We start from the raw sequence: 7,228 nt of genomic DNA, 5'->3' as shown, positions 1-7,228 counted from the left end.
AACGCAGGCAAGATCTCGGAGCAGGGAGACGAAGCTGCTCTGGGAGCAGCACGGTGCTCTCGGGCGCACGGGCAGAGCACGGGGCCCTTTGCGTGTCCCAGCTGCACAGGCTGGATTGACCTTCCCAGCCCTGTTTGTGCACCGGTTGCACGGAGGTGCCAGGCACGGGGATTCGCCCCACATCATCCAAGCCCACCGGCCTCCAGGTCTTTTATACCACTACGGACTTCCCGTGCTAAAATCCAGGTTTAGGGAGCTCCAGCTGGAAATGGTGGATTGACCTTCCACTGATTTTAAATTAACCAAGTAAGAAGAGACTCAGTGAGTGTCTTAATTACAGCGTTATCTTCATTACTCATCAGCACACCTGGGAAGGCATTTACTCGAGGCGAGGACTCGGCATTGCCGCGCCACCTTCACCACTTCGCCCTGCAGTTGCAAAGCACGATCCTTCGGTCTGATCTTAACCTTCTCCACTGCAAGTAAAAGATTGCCCCAGCACGCGGTGTGCGAGGTCTGGGAAACAAGCAGCAGTGGAAGGGGGGTGCATGTGTCACTTGGTGTGTTACTGGGGTGCACTTAAGTTAGCAAGACTGTCTATAAAAAGTGCAGAACCAGATGCTGACCTTCGGTTATGTTGCAGGAGCTGCTGAAGGTTGTGTGCTGCGGGGACCTCTCAAACGTTGGGACTCTGGTGGCTTTGCAAAGCAGGAATAGTCTTAAAAGAATTATTCTTTTAGCTTGGCCCAGAGATTGTTTCCATGGCAATAAACACACATACGCTCCCCACTCCTTTGTCTAAGTTATTCGTTAGTCTTATTTGTCACACACTATGAAAACAAAATCATAGGGTAAAATGCAAAGAGATTTTAAGATAATGAAAGGTTATTGCCTTCCACTGTTCCTCTTTGTGCACAGAGGGAGCGTGCAACCAGAGCCAGCCGTGCCGAGAAATTTCCATTGCAAATGAGTTCAAAATCCCACCAATGCTTTTACATACTTTGGCAGATGTAAATGTAAGGTTGAGCAGAATACATCTTTCTGTAAGAAGTTCTTGAAGTGCTGTATAGGAGGTATCGTTAAATGAAAAAAAAATAAATTGACAGTTTCCTTCATTAAAATGCAATAGTAAAAATAAGGTGTCCAGGTAAAACTTCAAGGCCCCTTTCTGCCTGCCCCACACCGTCATGACGGCACGTCAGCTATCCTGGCTTGTTTAAGTGCTGTTAGGAATCAATTCAAAAGCAAATAGTGTCCTCAAAGTGTATTGCAAAGAAATATCGCAGGTGTTCTTCCAGCATGGGATAAGGGATTTCAGCAGAGGCCCCATCTACCGTAATGCATTTAAATAGAGCTTAAAGGATGCGGTTCGCATGCTAGCATGAAAAAATTTACATTGCAATTATTATCTTGTTCCCGATTAGCTGCTGTGCCCTGTCTGCGGAATCCTTTCTTTCCGCCAGCCCAATATCAAGCTCAGTTATTCTCCTTTCAGCCTCCTCCTGCACTGGGCTCTAAGCTGATGATTCATGTATTAATATGTGGTTATTAGATGACTCCTCTACCTCCACTGCTGCTATCTGTCTCTGGCAATGGAAGGAGGAAATGAATTCTTAAAACCTCAGGAACAAATAGTCCATGCATGGAGATCAATCCTGCTCTCGCTGACGTCAATGGAAACATTTCCATCGGCTTCAATAGGGGCAGAATTAGTCCTATATATCAGATATTAACTTGATTTATAACCTCGCAAAACTCCATGTAGCTGAAGGGGGAAAGCTGTATCTGTTAAAAATAACTCGTGGGAATTAAGTGACTGTCAAAGATATTTCCCTTTCAGGGGGAAAAACAACTATTGGGGCTGTTGGCTGTGAACGGGGGGCTGCCTGTGATGTGGGGAGCATCCTAGCCCTGCTCAGCTGCTGCCCAACCTCAGACCCCCAGCTCTTCAAATGGGGCTCTAACGAGTTACTGCTCTTTAATTAACTCCTCCATCTCATCCATCTCCCCTCTTGAAAGCCGGGTGGGAGGGCAGCAGGGGGGAGCATGGCCACTGACGGCTGCGGCAGAGCCTCTTGCTCCCCTGCTGCCGTGGGACAGTCCCCGACCCTCCTCTCTGCAGGGAATCCTCTGCTTTCAAAATAGTTTTTACTGCCCCAAAATAAGAGCTTAATTTAATTCTGAATTTACCTGTGGCCACACACACGGTGCATTGAAGCGGCTGTGCTGGGCATTAGCAGTGGGCAAGGAAGAAAAGCCCCAAATAACCTCTTCTTACTGCGGTGCTAGGGACAAACGGTGCCTGGGCTCACCACCCCGCATCCTGCTGGTGATGGGGATGGAAACAGCAACAGAGGGAGCACAAAAAAGCACCAGTCCCCTACCAACCCCACCTCACCCCATGGGCCATCTGCCCTGCTGCAAACAACCTGGGATGAAGCCGGTATCATCCCCTCCAGCTGCACCCGAGGAGGCGTCTAACATCTGGGTGCTGCCGCCTTAATTTGCAGGACCCGCCCCATCCTCATGTTCATGGTCCTAGACCCCGTGGTCCTTCCCCTGTCCCTGGCACGCCCAGCACCCCCTGCTCCCCAGTCCCTAGCTCCACCAGTTTGGGACCAGTTGTGCTGGGGACAGTAGGGGCAGGTCACATCCCCTCCCTGTACAAAATTTCACACCCAGAGTCCCAGCTCTGGAGCATCTCCCTCCCCTGCCCTGCCAGGCAGAGGGAACAAGAAGACCCAGAAATCACCACCGGTCCTTCATTTCCCTAATTAGAAGCCACCAGCTAATGAGATATCATCCAAGCAAAATATTAGGAGTCGCGTAATAATTATATCAATGAAATCAACAACAATTTAACAGCAAAGGTTAATTACATTTATTTAAAAATCTGATAGACAAAATGACGCTCAAACAGTTGGGCAGACTAATTGAAAGCTAATGTTGCTCCTAAATTGAATTTCAAATGAATTTTACATCCATAGTTCATTTTGCTAATTTCATTCCCTGCATCCTGTAATTTGTTGGCAGTGATTGATTACTTAAGTGAATAATATCTATGTACCAGGACCACTTAGTAATAGAATATGCCAAGTGTGATCATACTGTTAATAAATACAGTTTCTTCAAGGTTTTCCTCTCTGTCTGGATTTTGGAGAAGTGGGGACACGGTGCCGGGGGAGCAAAGGGCTTTCAGCAGCCATAAGCTCCTATTTTAGTTTCTTCTTAACAACAGGTTGCAAAAACCTTCCTATGCTGATGGCAGCCACCCCTCACAGCCCTCCAGCAGCATTGATACATGGCAGCATTTCATCACCTCTCAAATCCTCATTTTCTTTTGTCAGTGGCTGAAAATTTATATACTGAGGGTTTGTCAGGGAATATTCCGCACGGAATATCCTGTGCAAGAGGCACCGCAGCCCAGGTGCCCTCAGCCAGCCCTCTCCAACCTGAAACCCAGTGCCCAGCCCCGGTCCGGCACTGTGGACCCCTGACATCCCGACACCCAGACCTCATATCCTGAGGCTCAACCATTACTCGAAACCCCATCAGCTGGAGCGGTGGCTTGGGGTAAACACAGCAGAGCCCCAACAAGCACTGCTGCCTCTTCTCGGCATCTCTGAAGCATCCGCTGCTGCAAGATGAATGCAATTATATCTTAATAAAATTTTAATACAGGGAATTATGCACTTTGCATCCAACCAACAATTAGCTGTTGCTATGCTACAGCCAGAGTGTAATCACAATAATGAAGCCAGCCAAGGGAAGGCATTAATCAGGAGGTGTATCATTATCCAACCTCACCCCCTGCCTCCCCAGCTCCTGATTCGGAGCCTCCTGTTGCTTTAACATGAAAAACAACCCCAAAACAAAGCAAACCCCAGGTTTGGAGGGAGCAGCCCCTCTCTGGGCACCATTTCCCGTCCCAGCTGTGGCTTGGTTTGGCCAAAGAGACGAAGCCGCCTGTACCCCACTGCTCCAGCTCCGTGCCCGCTCCAGCGCCAAAACCTCACAAGCGGCAGCAATCCCCCCTCCCCAACTTTCACATCTTTTAATCATTTATTCCTGGGATCCAAAGGAAACATCCGACGAACCGGAGATGCGGGGGAAAAATGGCAGCTGACGGAGCTCCTGCAGATGGAAAGGGAAGAAATTCATTAATTTTTCATCGCCGTGGCTGGGACGTGAGCAGCTCAGTATTCATCATGTCAGCAGTGACCTTGATGCTGCCTTCATCCCCCCTTGGAGAGCGTTTCCCCACCATCTGCTGAGCATCAGCCTGCCCTCCGGCGATGGAAAACACCCCGGGGTGGGAGTGAGTGCAGGCAGGCGGGTACCATTGCTGGCATGAGCAGGCAGGGAGCAGGCAGCTGAAAGCCTGCAAGATGCTTGCATGCTCCAGGGCAGCAAAACTACCTCCTGCAACCCCCTGCCCAGCACATTTCAAGCCCCGAAACGAAGAGGAGCAACCAAATTCTTCCTGATGAACCATATGCACGACTGCAAAAGGCCAGCAGTGTGCATGCTGGCAGGCAGCTTGCCAGCTGCAGAGCGGACACGCTATACGTCTCGGTGTCCCCAAACACCAACACTTTCCTCTAAAGGGAAAATAAAAATCAAAGCCCACCAGGCTTGCAAGACCCTCCTACCCTTCAAAAGCACGGCTGCATGCTTCCCATCAGGGTGGCATCCCCGTTTCTTGGGTGTTTTGTATGATTTTCCCCCCAAATCCCTCTGCTTTGGGTGCCCTGGTGCCACGATGCTCAAAAAGAGCTAAATTTGCCTTTTTTTTTTTTTTTTTTGGAGATGCTGCAGGCATCAGAGCACTTCGGCACCCTGCAATTCAGCGGGGATGCGGAATGAAAATGATTATCAGCAGACGCATAATGATTCATTCTGTTTATAATTGCTTCGAAATGTAGGGAGAGCGGGGAGATGTAATTAACTCTTCTTTATGATTGAGATGAGTGTGTTTTCCTCAGTCACGTGACACTGCCACATACAGCCACAATTTTTTTTCTGGCGTCTTTGGCAATGTGAATGCGTAGATGCATGCACGTAAATGGAGTCAGTCCGGGACCATAGCTGAAAGATGTCCCTAAACCACCATAACTCCATGTGCAGAGGGGATATTTATTTCCCTGTGAGCCCCAGGAGACTGCAGCTGTCCTGATTTTCCCTTGGATGTGGCAAGCAGGATCTTACATCATCCCCTGATTGAAACAGCCGCCTTAATTACGGTGCATGGGCTGCCACTGCGACAATGCCAGTAAACGGGCACCCTGGTCCATGCCCCAGAGGATCAGCCTACAGGTTTGGGGTCACATCCAGGCTCCGTTTCACAGTGTGGGTCTCTAGCAAAGACCCTGAATGGGTTTGGTTTTCTTGGCCGAAGCTTGGAAGGGACACGGAGCAGCGATGGGGAGTGCAGAGCTGAGGAGACTCTTTGCAGAGCGAGCTGAAGGTGGAGAATACGTTGTCAGAGGAATGAGGTGGGATGAAGAGGAAAGGGGAGCCCCTCTCCCACACTGACACTGCCAGAGGAGCTCAGTTCAGCAAGCTGCCTTACATTTCCGTCCTGCCACTAACTGAGGCAAGAAGCCCGCATTAGCCTGGGTTAAGAAAAATTGACACTTGATTTTGGGATCTTCACCTTGTGCTGTGTGTTCGTGGGGTGCTGAGAGCTCTCTACTGTCTCTCCATCGATGCATCGTGCATCAGCCCTGGACGTAACCCACGGGGGATCATTACCCATCCCATCTATCATGCTATCTGAAGCAGATTCAACCACAGAGTTTATGTCACGGCCCCATATAAAATGATTTCTCCTCTCTGGCTCCAGATTTCACTGTATCGCTGGAGCCGATTGCACAGCCCAGCTCCTCACTGCCTCCCACATTAGCTACTGGTTCAGGCTAAGTGATAAGGTCAGTGGTCCCTGTGCCGGCATCCCAGTAGGTCTGGGATGAGGCCAGTGGAGTGGACTGACAGCATGACATAGGGGTCCTGGGTGCCACCCCAGCAAACACTGCCACCCCACTGCAGCTCACCTGCCCCGTTACCTTGTGCAGGAGGGAGCTACGGCTGGGGCTGCAAGAAAAACAAGAGCACGAAGGTGCATGTCCAAGTTTTGGGGGGTTTCTGCCTTGCTCAGGTCATGCCTGGAAAAGGCAGCAGTGGGGCAGCTCCCGGCGCTGTGCTGGCACTGGGGACAAGGGGGCTCAGCCCCTGCTGCCGCCTGTGGCACCGTCCTGGGCCTCCCGCTGCATCGATGCCTTCCTGCGGCTGCCACAGCTAGGGCAAATGCAAAGGCAAACCAAGGAGCATTGGATGCAATGACCCAGGACGGGGTTGGATGCTGTGATCGGCTCTGGAAGGCAGCAGGGTCTGAGCATCAAATTCCCAACCAAAATGGCCCCAACAAGGATCTGCAGCCCGGGGCGTGCTGACGGCCGCCCCAGCCCGGGTGGGCTCCCGTGCCCCTCCAGCAGCTATGCCAATTAGGACCCATTCTGCATGGCATGAAGGCCCAGGGACTGCAAGGTGCAGGGTGCTGCACGCTCTTGTCCACTATGGGCTCCCACCGCACCGAGGGGTGCAATCCTGCCCCGCGGCACGGCTGGGTGCTCCGAGCCTTCCCAGGGCACAGGTCCCCCCGCACCCACATCGCACCCTGCCATGCCCGGCTGCGCTGGCTCTGCGGGACGGCCGGGAGCCCACCGTGCCGGCAGCGGGCTGCTCCTCCGGCTCTGGGTTAGGCTTCGCTTTCCCCACAGGCGTCCTGGCCGTCAGATGAGCGTCTCATCCACATTAATCTTTCCTTTTTATTTTTTTACACAAAAGCATCAGCATATTGCACAGGTGGCCCATAAAAGGCCGTATAAATCAGCCGGGGATGGCAGCTTCACACGAGCCGGGTCCCCGCGGGCCACTGTTGCTCCCAGCACTGCCGGCCACGCGCGGGGACATCCCTGCACCCCGGGCCCCACTGTTTTGGAAGTCACCCCATCCCACCCGCCAGCCAGCCCCTCGGCACCACCAAAATACCCGTTTTCCAGGTGCAAAAAGAAACAAACCCCCTTCTGGTCAGCAAACCAGGGCTGAGATGGGACAGGGCAGGGGGGCGGGCTGCCAAATTATTTGTCTTTTTTGCAGAAAAATGTTGCGTGCCCTCCGGAAAGGAGCAGCCGGGGCTGCTGGGGCTGCCCCAGGGTGCGGGGCGGGC

The sequence above is a fragment of the Haliaeetus leucocephalus genome, unplaced genomic scaffold (genome assembly GCF_000737465.1).
Source record: "Haliaeetus leucocephalus isolate CR32 unplaced genomic scaffold, Haliaeetus_leucocephalus-4.0 Scaffold339, whole genome shotgun sequence".
In the NCBI taxonomy this organism is placed as follows: domain Eukaryota; kingdom Metazoa; phylum Chordata; class Aves; order Accipitriformes; family Accipitridae; genus Haliaeetus; species Haliaeetus leucocephalus.
This window is presented reverse-complemented; position numbering follows the sequence as displayed.